The sequence below is a fragment of the Anolis carolinensis genome, unplaced genomic scaffold, assembly GCF_035594765.1.
Source record: "Anolis carolinensis isolate JA03-04 unplaced genomic scaffold, rAnoCar3.1.pri scaffold_8, whole genome shotgun sequence".
NCBI lineage: Eukaryota > Metazoa > Chordata > Lepidosauria > Squamata > Dactyloidae > Anolis > Anolis carolinensis.
Window position 1 is genome coordinate 13696663 of NW_026943819.1, and position 14959 is coordinate 13711621.

General features: G+C 39.2%; 1 protein-coding gene and 1 long non-coding RNA gene across 7 annotated transcripts in view; one reads left to right on the plus strand and one right to left on the minus strand.

The window, feature by feature from the left end:
• Positions 1–11450, plus strand: part of LOC134293458 (uncharacterized) — a 40014-nt gene extending 28564 nt beyond the window's left edge. The window contains exons 1-3 of one of the 2 annotated variants that reach the window (XR_010000411.1): positions 1526–1569; positions 2061–2212; positions 11345–11450. This is a non-coding gene — a long non-coding RNA (uncharacterized LOC134293458). Of the gene's footprint in view, positions 1–1525; positions 1570–2060; positions 2213–11344 lie in introns of those variants that run through there. The other variant, XR_010000410.1, reaches the window with a different exon arrangement.
• unc5d (unc-5 netrin receptor D) overlaps positions 1–14959 on the minus strand; it is a 371567-nt gene that overhangs the window by 224950 nt on the left and 131658 nt on the right. The gene's annotated exons all lie outside the window — the stretch shown is intronic.

Here is a 14959-nt window from a genome sequence, read left to right on the forward strand (position 1 = left end):
ACATGCATGCTGATTTGTTTCACAGCTTATAAAGAGTGCAAAGAATTACAATGTATGTGTGTGTGTGTGTTTGTGTGTGTCCATGTGGGCATGGGAGGGATCCACTTATGATTTATTTTCTAGCCTAAAAAGGAAGTCTGAATTCACATGACACCTGCCATGTGCCAAAATTTCTGACAGCTTCTCTGGTCTAATTCTCAAATATCTAACCTAATCCATACCAGCAAAAAATCTGCACCCACCTCTATATTGGGGCTGTGAGAAAATACAATCATTTTAACATTGACAACACTTTGTTTAGGATTGTTGCAGTCCTGCAGTTTCCAGGTGAAAAGTCCATATGGTTTCCCTATGTCTGCCATATCAGGATCACATAGGGTGAATGGGACAGATTGGCAGGTGACATGCTCCATCTGGCAGGTATTGCTATCTTTAAAAAATGTTCAGTGCTATTTGGTGAACACTGACAACATTGATCTAATTTATTATTTTATTAATAAAGAGCACCATTGATGGTTGGGATGGGCTTGTGGAAGCGCCAAGGAGAATGAAAAAAAGCTGTGTTTGGCCAGAAAATTAGAAACAGTGGCCCTGAGGAGAAGGAAAACTTTTTGGTCATAGAATCATAAAGTTGGAAGAGACCTCGTGGTCCATCCAGTCCGACCCCCTGCCAAATAGCAGGAAAAATGACATTCAAAGCACCCCCAACAGATTTCTATCCAACCTCTGTTTAAAAGCCTCCAAAAAAGGAGACTCCACCAAACTCTGGGGCAGAGAGTTCCACCATTGAACAGCTCTCAAGTTAGAAAGTTCTTCATAACATTCAGGTGGAATCTCCTTTCCTGGATTGAAGCAACTGTTCTGTGTCCTAGTCTCCAGAGCTGCAGAAAACAAGCTTGCTCTCTCCTCCCTATGACTTCCCCTCACATCTTGATACATGTCTCCTCTTAGCCTTCTCTTCTGCAGGCTAAACATGTCCAGCTCTTTAAGCCGCTCCTCACAGGGCTTGTTCTCCAGACCCTTGATCGTTTTAGTCACCCTTCTCCAGCTTGTCAACATCTCTCTTAAGTAGCGGTGCCCAGAATTGGACACAGTGTGATTCCAGGTGTGGTCTGACCAAGGCAGAATAGAGGGGTAGCATTACTTCCCTGGATCTAGACTCCTATTGATGCAGGCCAAAATCCCATTGGTTTTTTTTTAGCTGCCACATGACATTGCTTGCTCATGTTTAACTTGTTGTCCACAAGGACTCCTGCTATTGAGCCAGGCATATGGGGTAATATGTAGTGGTCTTTCTCTTTGGGTCCACCACATATTACCCAATTAAGCCCAAGCATAAGACTAATGGTGAGCAGGTAATTAGCCCCCTCAATGTTGAGAAGAAAAATAAATAACATGTTTCTTTTTCTTAAGCACCATGGCTGCTATCCATAGGGAGGGGAGGGGAAGAGAAGAGAACAATCTTGGTGGACATTCTGTTCAGTATTTATGTTGTCATAAGCTACATTTACATCAGAATTTTCCAAACTGTGTGCCCTGACACATTAGTGTGTTGACTTCAGTATGTAGGTGTGTCATGTAAACGTAACGAGAAATGATAAAAATCTTGGAAATGTTTATGTTTTTATCTTACAAATTATATATATTTAGCCATAGAATTGAAAGGTTTCCATGAGATGTCATGCCTCTATACATTTCGTTATTACAATTTATGCAGGTGTCCGTATATCTTATAAGGGTTAGTTTAACCTCCGATTTGCCAGTGAAACTGAATTACTATGCCGTGAAATGATGGAACAATTCTAGTAGTGAGCTGTGGTGAAATGACCAATTTCGTAAAGAGCCATAGCTATCCCATTGCATATTTCCCCACAGATTTCTGGCAAGAATGATCCAATCACCCGCCCTTTCACACCCCATTCATATCATCCTTCAATTGCTCACTTATTAGTGCCATGTAGCTCTTTAACTTGATAGGGCTGCTTTGCTTTTAAGGTGCGTTTGGGGAGTTTGGACTGACAAATAATTATAGCTATGTCTTTCTTTTTTTCTTTTGATAGAAACAACAAATGTAGCACACATATACTTTGGTCAAAAGGCTTCCTCCTCACACAAGGACACAGACAATAGATTGAAGTTTGCAGGTAAAAAGTGGTTTAGTTTATCCACAAGATACTATATAGCGGCTAAATCGTTCCGACATGCTCCAAAGGTGAGTAAGCCATTCTGGACATGCTGTGGTTTTTTCTTCTTTTAGATTTCTATAGAGATATTGCTTGCGTTTCATTTCAGTGCAATGTGCAATCATAATTGGGTTGCCAAGATAATATCCGTACAAGTGTGATATGGTAAGACAATGTCAAAAAGAAAATAAAGAAAGGGATGTCTGCACCGTTGAAACAGAGATGACTTTCTGATATCGGGTTGCAGCAAATAATGTCATAGTGAGCGTGGGAAGACAACTGTTCAATGTCAAGGCATTAAGGAGGGGCAATGTTAACATATCTCTCTGTGTGACAGTGTGATGCACAGACAACATCTCAACAGTGTCAAGGGGATGCTGATGTGAGCAGCATTGCAAATTTCAAATCAAAGCATGCCATCGGAATCTACAACTCCTGCCTCATTTTCTAAACTGCATAGAAGGGTTACACATTTTTTTGCACCTACGGAAGTCTTCTGGAATAACATTTCAGGCTTTTCACTGCACCACGATCCCTAGAGAGTCACTATCTGATTGTATTTACTTTGACTAACTAACTGGGCACTGGAGACATGAGCCTTTTGTAACATGTTTTATTTGAAAATGTGGAAAAGACTTACAGATCCACAAAGTACTTCACCTTCAGCCAGTTCAAAGTCTCCTGTCTCCTTCCATTTCAATCTCTTTTCTTTCTTCACACACATTTTGCAAAGCACACATCTTAGACCACAAGGCAGGTGATCAGCAGGTGTTATTCAGAAAGTGTGAACTTTAGTTATGGAATTATACAGTTCTGTATCTCTATGGCTGATGTCATCGTAAATAATTTTCTAATAGCAACGTAGGCAGATCCTCACAAAATCTGTTAATGAAGGTCTCTAAGATGGATTTTTCTTCAGTCAAGCAAAAAAGAAGGGAATGCACATCTGGCACTACTTACAGGTGGTTTATCCAACTGAGAATTACTGTTGTATTCAAACACTTTCTCTCTTTTTCTTTCTTTCTTTTCACAATCTAGAGGGGGAAACAATCCTAGTTAAGTCAGTTTTTTCTTATTGTATTTCCCCTGGAAATGTTGGGTTTGTGGAAACAGAAAGAAGTAATAAATGATTAACACAAAATAAAGGAAGCATATTGTTTAGTCTGACTATAGATCTGTTTCTTTTCTAATTACAAACCTGCTGGTGGTTTGTTAGAATAGAGAAAAATGTGTCTGGTTCAGGTTTAATATAGGTTTTTAAAACACTATTAAAACAAAACTCAATTATTATTTTTTACTTTTTCACTTCCCGAAAACTTTGCAACAGGGTATTTCAATTGAAAAGGCACAAAACTATGTATATTAGTGAAAGCAGCATTAATGGCCTTGTCACACAGCCATCAAAAAAGGTTCACCTCATTTCACTTCGCTGAAGGGAGTGGGGAAGCCACTGCCCCTTGCCCTGCATCGCCCGGCTCCTGCAATTGTTGATCCCACAGCTCCACAGTGTGGAGCGTATGACTTCTCTCCATTAAAGTAAATGGCAACACAGGAAGCCTCCCGTGTTGCCGTGGCGTACTAGTTCTGCCCTCCTTCACCCAACACGCCATCGTCTGAGCCGGCACGACATGGGTGACCAAGGCCAATTTTAGCCCAGTGTGCCGAGATTGTAAAAGGTATCATAGAAGGGTAATGGCATGTCAAAACAATGAGTATGTAAAACTGGGCAAAGATATATGGAAACATTCATGTGCAATTTAAAATAGATCACTTTGTGGATGAGCTGATGAGCTGATCTCCAGAGTACCAAATGGTATGGAAACATCCTCAAAGTGTTGGAGGAATTAAAGTGAAGACCAAAAGAGAGAAAAAGAAACAGAGGAAACAAAACCGTCAGGGGCTGCCATTTTTAGATAAAATACTGCCAAAGAACAAATAGAGATCACAGCTGAGATCTGGAAGAAGGGGGGAATGCCTTTATTTTTTTTTCCTTCTGACTGCTAAAAAAAGCCTTTGGGTGTAACTGCCTGAAAGCCAAATGTCTGCACAGTAGTTCAGTGAAGGAACAATATGCAGAGATCAATACATTGTCTGTTCCTTAGCTTATGCCTTTTCTACTTAGTTAGAATGTTTCATTTTATTTTAATTTTCTTTTCTCCAAGCAGTAAGTGTCTTGAGAGTAGAATCTTGTGCAGATCTTATTGAAGGTTGTTAAAGACGCCTTCCTTGTAAAGATTGTTGGAATAGAGAAGAAATTTTGTTCCTCCGAAATCATAGTCTGCAATCTTGTAGTGTGACAAGAGATTCCAAGGTACTGAGAGCGGATACAACAAGCTTGCTTGAGTGCACCTTTTGCACAGCAATGAACATGAACATGACTATTCAAACCCTGTCTTTCAGCAAGCATTTTACATTTTTAACCTTGCTAGGCATGTAGAATTAAAAGCTCAGGCTCATGAGAGATTGATTGGTTACAGCATGTTGCGTTTTTAAGTCACAGGGAAATGCTGTGCTACCTAATTAACTAAAGTATTATGTAGTGATTTTTGGGTACTGTTCCCTTATCTGGGCGGAGGTCACTAGGGGGCACTAGAGAGAAAAGAACAGTCCATTTTATGGGTGGGAGTTGAAGGAGGAAACCATTACCCCTGTTTTCACTGGTTATCCCCCCTCCACCCTTCCCATATCATAAACACGGATTGTTTCCACGATGAGGATATGGGTGGGGGGAATAACAGGAAAACAGGGGGAAATGGTTTTCTTTCTTCAATCCACCCTCAACCCCATAAAATGGATGATCCTTCTCTCTCTATTGGTCCCTAGTGGCCTCTGTACAGATAATGAAACTGTACCTTTTTTTAAAAAAACATGATTGATTGATTTGTGAGTGCACATTTTCCCTGAAAACAATGCATTTGAAATGGAGGTGTTTTCAACCACATCTTTCCACCATTATTATATTTCAGAGAAAAGCTATTAAAAATAGCAGGGGGGACTCACATCAGTGGCACTTTAGCATGGTTCCAAGAAGCAGAGATGCACCATTTCATATATTTGTAAAGCAATCTCTCAATCAGACACTATTTTCTAGAGACATAAGATCAAATGGGGAATGCCTACTGGTTGTACTTTGGAGTGGGCCTTCAGACCACAGCAGAGCACATTGCAACCCAACTATGGCACAGGAAGATTGGGCGGCCTCTGCCCACTGATATCATACAGCTAACATCATTTACATAGTCATCATAGTTGTTATTACTATTGTTAATGTGCCTCACATATTTCAATTGCTGTAAGATAGCTTGACTTTCTTTCTTTTTAAAGTATACTAAGTTTCTAAGGCATTTAATAAATAACACTACCAGCAATTTAAGAATCTGAAGCAGAACTTTGGTGGATCAGAGCAGATGGTCTCGCCTGGTCCAGCCTCCACAGTGATCAGTCAAGTGTGTCTAGTCTCCAAGCGGCAATTGTGAAAAGGCAGCAATCTTTTCTTGCTGTAGCTTTCCAGCACCAGATATCCAAGGCATATTCATTCTGAACCTTACCTTTCCATAGATGCATCACAGTGAGTAACAGCTGTGTGTGCATCTAAACAACCTAACCTCTGCTATAAGAGCTGCAATTTCATCAGACCTTCTCCTGTTTCCTGGGGAAACTTGCAATGCACCGTTTTTAATCCCTCTCATCAGACAGTTGGGCAACAGGTGGAGAATTGTTCTGCCACTAAAAGAAAACAAAATTCATTTCCCTGGGCAATTTTCTGCAAGGACACTCCCCCTACCACTATGAATGTGCAATAAGTTGTAAAAATAAATATGAAATATCACATAGAGGCAGCACAAACAAATCACTAAGCAGAAACCTGTTCCCCATCTTATCAGGAAGTCAATGGTGGATGGTTGATTTTCTGTTAATGCATATTGAGGGTGTTGTGGTAATCTCTGAGCAGTTAGACTCAATTTAACCCTCTCTGGGGGAGATTCCCCCAAAATGCAGCAGAGTAGCAAAAGCAAAAGCTTTCAAATGCAAGAGTTACTTACACGGGATGAGCAAAGAGAAGCCTTTCAGCTTAGGATGGCAATCAATTGCAGAGTCTCAGTAAAACTTCAAAAAATATTTATTCAGGTAAAAAGAACTCCATTGTAGATAGGGGCTTGGGAGCTGTCTAGTCTACTCTAGACTGGTTTCTAAGGAAAAATAAGAAAGGAAAAATAACAAACATCTAAATAGGTACATCTTGCCAGGAGAGACAGCAAAATGCTTCATGTTAGCTAGAAGAACAAAGGGAGAAGAGAGAACCAAAATGGTTCCAACCTCATGGTCCAGTTTATTGGGGCCATAAAAGACATTCTGACCAATGAGAAGTTAGTGTCCCTAAAGATTCACATTTCTACTAACTTCAAAGTAAGGGATGTGACGTAAACAGGATAGAGTGAAACACAGTAAAACCTATCTAGGCATGCTTTGGAAACAGGGAAAGGATTCCCTCAATCTAACTCTATCATCTATCTGACCACATTTAGACTTGAGTAGTCCAGGGTGATTCCCAACAGAGGGAAGCCTTTGAACACAAAGCAGGATTCTCCTCTATGAAATGGGAAGCTATTGTGTTTATCCTTTCAAATGTCCATTGTGCCTTCTAAACATCTAAGTATACCTTTCTCAATGTTTAGAAGGCACAATGGACATTTGAAAGGATAAACACAATAGCTTCCCATTTCATACCTTTCTCAATGGAGCCCCCAGATGGCGTAGTGGACTAAGTGACTTGAAGGTTGGGTTGCTGACCTGAAAGCTGCCAGGTTCGAATCCCACCTGGGGAGAGTGTGGATGAGCTCCCTCTATCAGCTCCAGCTCCATGCGGGGACATGAGAGAAGCCTCCCACAAGGATGGTAAAAACATCAAAACATCCGGGCGTCCCCTGGGCAACGTCCTTGCAGACGGCCAATTCTCTCACTCCAGAAGCAACTCCAGTTGCTCCTCACACGAAAAAAAAAAAAACCTTTCTCAATATCTTACACATGACACCAATGAAGTTTATTGTTATCTGCATTCAAGTCATTTCTGATTTATGGTGACACTAAGAAAACCTATCACAGGGTTTTATTCAGTCAAGGTTTGCCATGGTCTTCCTCTAAGGTTGAGAGAGGATTATTTGCTCAAGGTCCACAGGTAGCTTTCCATGGCCAAACTGGGATTCAAACTCTAATCTCTGAGATCCCCAAGGAAATCTCTGCATCACACTATTCTCAGAGTTGTTGCTGTATGCCTTCGTCATTTCCAACCTATGCCATTCCTATATCCACTCTTAACCCGGTTTCTTCCTTGTTTCAACTACTGTATCTTTGCAGATGGTAGAAAAACAGATATCGCCTGCTCTATGTTTCTACGGCACATTTAAATATTTCACTGATGTTTTTCTCTTGTACTCCTTCAGCAGTTTCATGTGAAAGTTACACTTTGGGGAAATTAAGAGAACCATTTTGCATAAACCCAATTTATAATAGTTGCATCAGGGCAGAGAGTTTATCTCCACCAATGAGGATTAATATGATCTTTAGAAAACACTACTGGCCTCCCCTTGCCAGGCGAGATGAATGTGTTATCCTATTGTAATCCCATATGTATTCTAAATCTGTGTCTCACTTATGCATATTTATAAAAAATGATATATTGCATTTATTAAATATTAAATGGATTACAAACTTGAAGAATCCTTCATGCATTTATTTAACATCTTGGTATTTTTTAGAAGAGTACATGGAATATATAAATCTCTTTTTTTCTTTAAATTCACAGAAAGTTTCTTCCACCAGCATTCTAAAAAGGCAAAGCTGCAATGAAAAGGCTTCTAGCATCTACTATGCAAAGAATACAAAAAGTATACTGGATGGGTGGAGGCAGGGAGAGAGATTTGGTTTATGAGCATTAAAGGGCAATAAGGATTTAGGCAGTGATGCACAGAGATTATCTTCAGGACATTCTGAGGTCTCTTCTATTTAAACAATTGGGACAGAAATCAAGCAAGACTTAACTGAATTGTGCAACGGTAGGAAACCCAAGCATTTTCAGCACCATCCTGATTTTATGACATGACCGCATCACATTGGCAAATTTCCCTGTTGTAGAATACTTTGCCAGTGCAGACAGCACAGAGCCTGCTGGATTGCATTACATGACACACAGCTACTTCCAGCAGGGCTCCATGCTGGTTGCGTCGGCAAAGTGTTCTAAGACGGGGAACTCTGGACACAGGAGAATACATGCTTTCTGACATGTGATGGGCAAGCAAGTGATGTAGGTGATGCAGGACACTGGGCAACGGATTCATCCTGCTGCCCCACAATTTGCTATGCTGACCTACAGATTCCCCACATCAAGGACTTCCATGTGATGAGGTCCTTGGTAACAGAGGATGCATCTATATGGCTATTTTTTTAAAATAAATTTTTATTACATTACTATTCATTTTGTTACAAAGAAAAGAAAAATCTTTACAATTCATATAATTAAATCTTTTCCTTCCCCCAGCATTTTACCCGCTGTGCTCTCCATCACCGGAGTCCATTTCTTTATAGTCCAACCAGAACCACATTTCTTCTGGTGGGGGTTGATCCCCATCTTCTCTCCTTAATGTTTCTTTGATAAATTTCTTCCATATACTTTAAAAATCATTTTTCTTCCTCAGGCCTTTTTAAATATTTAAATTACATCTTAATTTATCATTTATTGCTAATTTCCAAATTTCCTTATACCAATCTTCTATTTTAATTTCCACCTCTCCTTTCCAATTTCTTGCTATTAATAAGCTTGCAGCCATTAGCAACATTGTTATCAAATTCTTTTCATTTTCTTTCCATTCATCTGTATTATAAATAGATAATAGTATAGTCGCTGGGTTTGTATTGACTTTTTTTCTTCATGATACTTTCTATTTCTACTATGACCTTTCCCCAAAAACTCTGTACATTCCTACCACATATGAATATATGTCCCAATTTCTTGGCAACCCCTCCAACATTTTTCTGAACAGTTCTTATCCATATTATGTATCTTTATTGGGGTCAAATACCACTTCCATACTATCTTGTAATAGTTTTCTTTTATTGTAATTGATAAATTTTTGAGATGCCTTGCTTTCCATAATTTTTCCCAATTTCCTTCTCCTACTTTTATTCCCAGTTCTTCCTCCCATATATTCCCTTGTTAATATCCCTTTCCTCCCACCTTTAATCTCTATTAATATTTTATATATCATGGCTATTTTTTTAGAACTGTGCAAGAGAGAGAAGGAAAATGGCACAGGATGGATTAATTAGACAAATATCCATGTAGATAATAAAAGGCCTGAGGCAGCAACTGAGATTGAGATTGAGATTGAGATTGAGATTGAGAGAGAGAGAGAGAGAGAGAGGTTCCCCCAAATTTGTATAAATAAGTCTTAGCATTGTTCAGATAAATAAGAATGGAACTGCATCAGTTCTCCCTGTTAAGTTCTATGGAATGTACCAAGTAGATTGAAAATGTGGAAGACTGTTAAGTTCAACACTGGGATAAGGAATACAGCAGCTCAAGGACTGTGTGCGACCCTTGGAACTCCTAAGTGTCCCCCTGACCACCTCCCCAGGTCCCAGAGTTACCAAACCCAGGCAATTTTGTCTTAAAGCCATCCAAAATATGCCCAAATCACAGCAGTTTTGCTTTCCTCTTAAACCCTTCAAGGTTAGACAAAGCATTTTTAAAAAAAACAGAAAACAAAATAAAACAGCTGAAGTGATAGCTGGAAGTGATGCCAGATCATTTTCAGTGGCCAAAATGCAGTGGAAATATGGTTCACACTCCTGTCTAGAAGCCCATGCCAACATCAAAGCAAGCCTACTGATACACGGATGCCCATTCTGTAAACAAATGACCAAATACAGTGTTCCCTCACTACTTCGCAGTTTGCTTTTTGCGGATTCGCTGTTTTGCGGTTTTTAAATAAACTCTAAAAGAATATTATAAATCATAAAACATTACAATTTACAGCCAAAGAAGGGAGGAAGGAGAAGCCGAAGGGAAAGAAAAGGATCCCAAGCGGCAATGGGAGAAGGAAGCAATTTATCAACACACAATTGGTTGATAAAGACTTAAAATAGTGTATAACTACTAAAATAATGTATAAATATATAGCGTCCCTACTTTGTGGATTTTCACTTATTGCAGGTGGTCCTGTAACCTAACCCCGGCAATAAGTGAGGGAACACTGTATTAGAACTAGTGATGCTGGCCTATACTCTCTCCATAGCGGTGATTCCTTTCACACTTAATGATGTGATTTCTATTTAGGAAGACAAAACTCTCACCAATCAATCACTCAATCGTTATGAAATATAATATAATAAAATAAGCAAAATTCCAACTAATATATTGAATTGCTTAACTGCACTATTTAGTTTAAGAGCTTCTAGGAGATTGCTATTTTCTTCTTGAAAATGTAAATTCATATTAATGTTTAATTGGTGCCTCCTCTGCCATTAAAAAGGCCCCGCCAAATTTCTACAAATATATTTGCATAATGATACTACTGCAAATGTATTTCATTAAGAACAGCACAGTTATTTGATGTTTACTCAGTTTCAAATTGATATTTTCCTCCCAAACAATCCAATTACAGTGGCAGGCTTTTAAAAATAAACTCATTTCTTGTATTTGTTTTTCATTTGATACATCTTACAGCCGAAGTACATGTGATGTTAAACAAATGGATTGCTATTCTGTGCATCTTTTCTGAAAACTCTAAATGGTGGATATAAGGAAAGCCGATTAGCAGAATCAATTCAACTTTTTGCTGCCTGAACCATATATATATATCAAAGTGGAACCCAAGATGGATAACAATTTGAGTTAAAGCCAAATATAGTTAAAACGATTGCCAGAAAAAATTAAGTCAATTACACTGTCATACAAAAACAAAAATTTAGAATAGTTTTGTTTTTAAAAAGCAATTTAAAAAGAATGATAAGAATACAAATACAATTCCAACACAGATTGAAAGACCTTCTGCAGCAAACAGTTACAACTGTGTGAATAAACAGGGGGGAAATGGCCTTGGTAGTGATTTTTTTTACAGTTTTTTCAAAGATACAAGTAAAATTAATCCTTTGTTTTTATGTAGTTTGACTCATAAATGGAACCAACAATTCATGGAGCAGAATGAGGAAGAGCATAGAAGAAATCATCATAAACTTATCCCATGACTACAATCCTACATGCTTCAGAGGCAAGTAGAATCTATCCAAGGCAGAGCATTTACCACCATCACTCAGATTTCTAGCATACATACATACACACCCATTCCGTACTTCATAAGAAATAGGCATAATCCCATCTGCCTCATTTGACCTTTCTGTACCCAGAAGCAAACATTCCATCATCAACAACTCTGTAGATTGCTATGATCCTTCATATGTTTTAGCATTACTGTAATTGCTTTAGCCGCAGGATCCTAACCAAGTGCAGTTCTGATCCTTTTCTCTAGCCATGTGGCATAAAAGTTGTATAATGAGTTAGTGGGCAAGAGGGAGTTTTTGGTGCTGTGGAGGGAAGATGAGAATTGATGTGACTCAGCAACGGCAGAGGATTTCTCAGAGGATGATGAGGGAATTGATGGGTTTCAAAGTAAAGAATCTGCTAGCGATCAGAGAGAATTGCAGGTTGAGAAGACAGTTGTTTGGGATTCCTGTGCTTGTTCCCAAACAACAGAAAGTGAACATTTCATTTCCCTTGTGAAACGGCCTTTGGCCAATGGGAAGTTTTCCTGAGAAGCCAGATTAGGTTTGAGAATAGTAGTGAAAAATACACTAATTAGATGTTATGAGAGAATCCGTGAGAAGTCCTTGAAACCTAGGTGTGTTTGGCATGATCTCATGGCTTCTTGGTCGGGCTTAAATTAAGTGGTGTTTATTTTATGCCTCTCAGAGGAGACAAGGTTGCCATAAGGATGGTATTCCTGCCTTGACTCTCAAGTTCATGATTCAAGAATCCTGTCTTTGCCTTTGTTCCTTGAAGGGTTTGCCTTGGTAAAGGTTCCTGTTTTCATGCTTATGGATTTATGCTGTGGATTTTAGCTCTCTTGACTTCATGTATTTTGCCATTTTTGGATTGCTGCTTCTACTCTGCTGCACTTTTGGGAAATGACCTTTTCCCTTTGTGCATGCTTTTCTTAATAAACTTTTGTAGTTAGTACTACTGGACTCTGGTGTGGTGATGGGTGAAAAGTTGTCAAGGCTAGAGTGTAATAGGAATATAAATTGAGCATCCTCTATTTGGGATTCCAAAATCTGAAATCCCCCAACATCCAAAATAATCCAATGGGCAACCAAGGAAGTGACACCTTTGCTTCCTGATGGTTCAATGTATGTAAACTGTGCCTCATGCATAAAATTATTTAAAATCATGTGTATAAAATTACCATTAGGTTATGTGTATAGGGTGCACATGAAATAGAAATTAATTTTGTGGTTAGACTTGGGTCCTATCTCCAAGATGTCTCATTATGTACATACATGCAAACACATGTGTTCCGAAATCTGGAAAAAAATCCTAAATCCCAAACACCTAAGGTTCCAAGCATTTTAGATAAAGGATACTCACTCTGTACCAACGGTAGTAGTATCCAAAAAGGACATACAAGTTTTATCGTACTGAGATAATGCAAGTTTTTTTGTGTAAATTCGGGAACAGATAAACTGCAGTGGGTAGTGATTGGAGAAGAATAATTTGGCCTATGAAATTGGACAGAGAGGTGGTCTTTCCTATGAGTGCAGAGGCACACATACTGTAATTCAGGTACAAAATCCTGGAGGGTATGAGAAACGGCTTGTGAAAAGACAGAAGGAGCTATTAATGAGCATTCCCATTTGCTGAAAATCAGTGAGTGGAAAGCAGCTCCCCTCCCGGGTTCCATTACTGACTTAGCATTGTGGCTTATCAGACACTAGACCCAAAAACAGCTTTGCTGACGCAAGTGGTTGACTGCAGGGACAGGACAATAAAAAAATAATAGCTGTTCTCAGCTCATAATTGCACCTTGTACTACAGTGCTTACTCTTAGCTAAAGTAGCATTTTATTTACTGGACTTATTGGCCAGAATGAGTTTGTGAGATCTTTCACCCCTCCTTCCACCAACTCGATTCACAAATCAATTGTCATGATTAAGGTTTAAAGGCCTTGATGGGGCTAACTGCTGATTCAACGGCTGGAGAAGATGCTTACTGCTGAGTTATTTGACTCCAGAATGGATGGGGGAGATACAGCTTGCAGTAGAAAACAGAAAGTATGATTGCTGATAGCAGGTGAAGAGGGAGGCTGGGGCTGGCCTGGCTTTCCTTCTTTTAAGGTAACAATCTACAACACAGTTCAAAGAGACAAATAGCAGTACTCGAGATAAAAACTTTGAAGTGTCATATTTTAATATTTTGCATTAACACTGCAGATCTAAATTATCAGACAAGTTTCACCATTCTTTTTTAAAAATGAAAACCATTGAAAGGGATTGCATTTGGATTGCTAGCCTTGTTTCCTCAAGTTGGCTTATAAACAGTTTCCTTTCCAGTAAAATCAGAACCAACCCCAGCTTTCTCTCCCTAAAACATCTGCCTAAAACATAAGGCAGATACAGGCTGTTACTATTGTCCATGATGCAAATCTTCATTTGGAAGGGGACGCAGAAGATATGCAAAATATATTCACTTGTGTGTATGTGTATGGGGAAACAATGATAAGAGCCCACTTCTTTTTTGTAATTGTTTATGTATACAACAGAATGTAGATATAAGTAAAGAGAGACACATACTTGATTTAAAAACTCTACTTTGCTTGAGAATGGAGATATCTATCCTTACATAGAGTCTGACCATATCATTAAGCCTCTGTTGAAGAAGACAATAGTTACAACTCAAATAAAATTCAACAGTGGTTTCTGTTATTTGGGAAAAGAGTGGTGGTGGTGGTGGTGGGGGGGGGGGTTGCCACAGACATCAACATGTTTTGGGAGATCCCTGCCTGAAACATAAATAAGAAAGAACTTAGCTGAATGTTACCATGCTTTAACATCATATTTTGCTGCCTGGCTGTACTCCCTGACCATTCTGTATCAAATGATGGTCAGTAAAAAGACAGGGCTGCAATCTTTTCCACATGATAAGGTGCTCTAAATAGGCAGGACTTTCAATCCCACAGAGGAGCCTACATGAATACAGATGGCTATATTCTTCATGGGTCTTCATTGAACACATATTGCTCAAAACAGCAGTGATGGATACATGAAGGTTGGTGGCCAGGTTGGAAGACGTAACCTTCCTCTCCTATCATACTTATGATAGCCAAACAATAAGACCCCATCACACTATAGCATCTACCCACTTTAAATCTGGTTGCTGCCTCCTGCAGAATTCTGGGGTTTGCTCCAGGGCCTCACTAAACTACAAAGCCCAGAATTCTGAAGGAGGCAATAAGTGAATTTAAGGTGGACAGATGGTTTAGTGTGATGAAGTACCTAGTGGAGAGATTACTCAACCTCTCATGTTGACCTTTCATTCTGTTTCTTCATGTCAACTTATGAGAAGTTTTTTGTGGCAAGATGTAGTCAGAGGTCTTCCATTGACTTCTAAAACTGAGGGAATGTGACTTGTCCAAGGTCACCCAACAGCTTTCCATGGATGCCTGAGGACTCAAACCCTGGTCTCCCAAAAGTGCTAATTCGTTTCTCAAACCACAGCATGGGGTTCA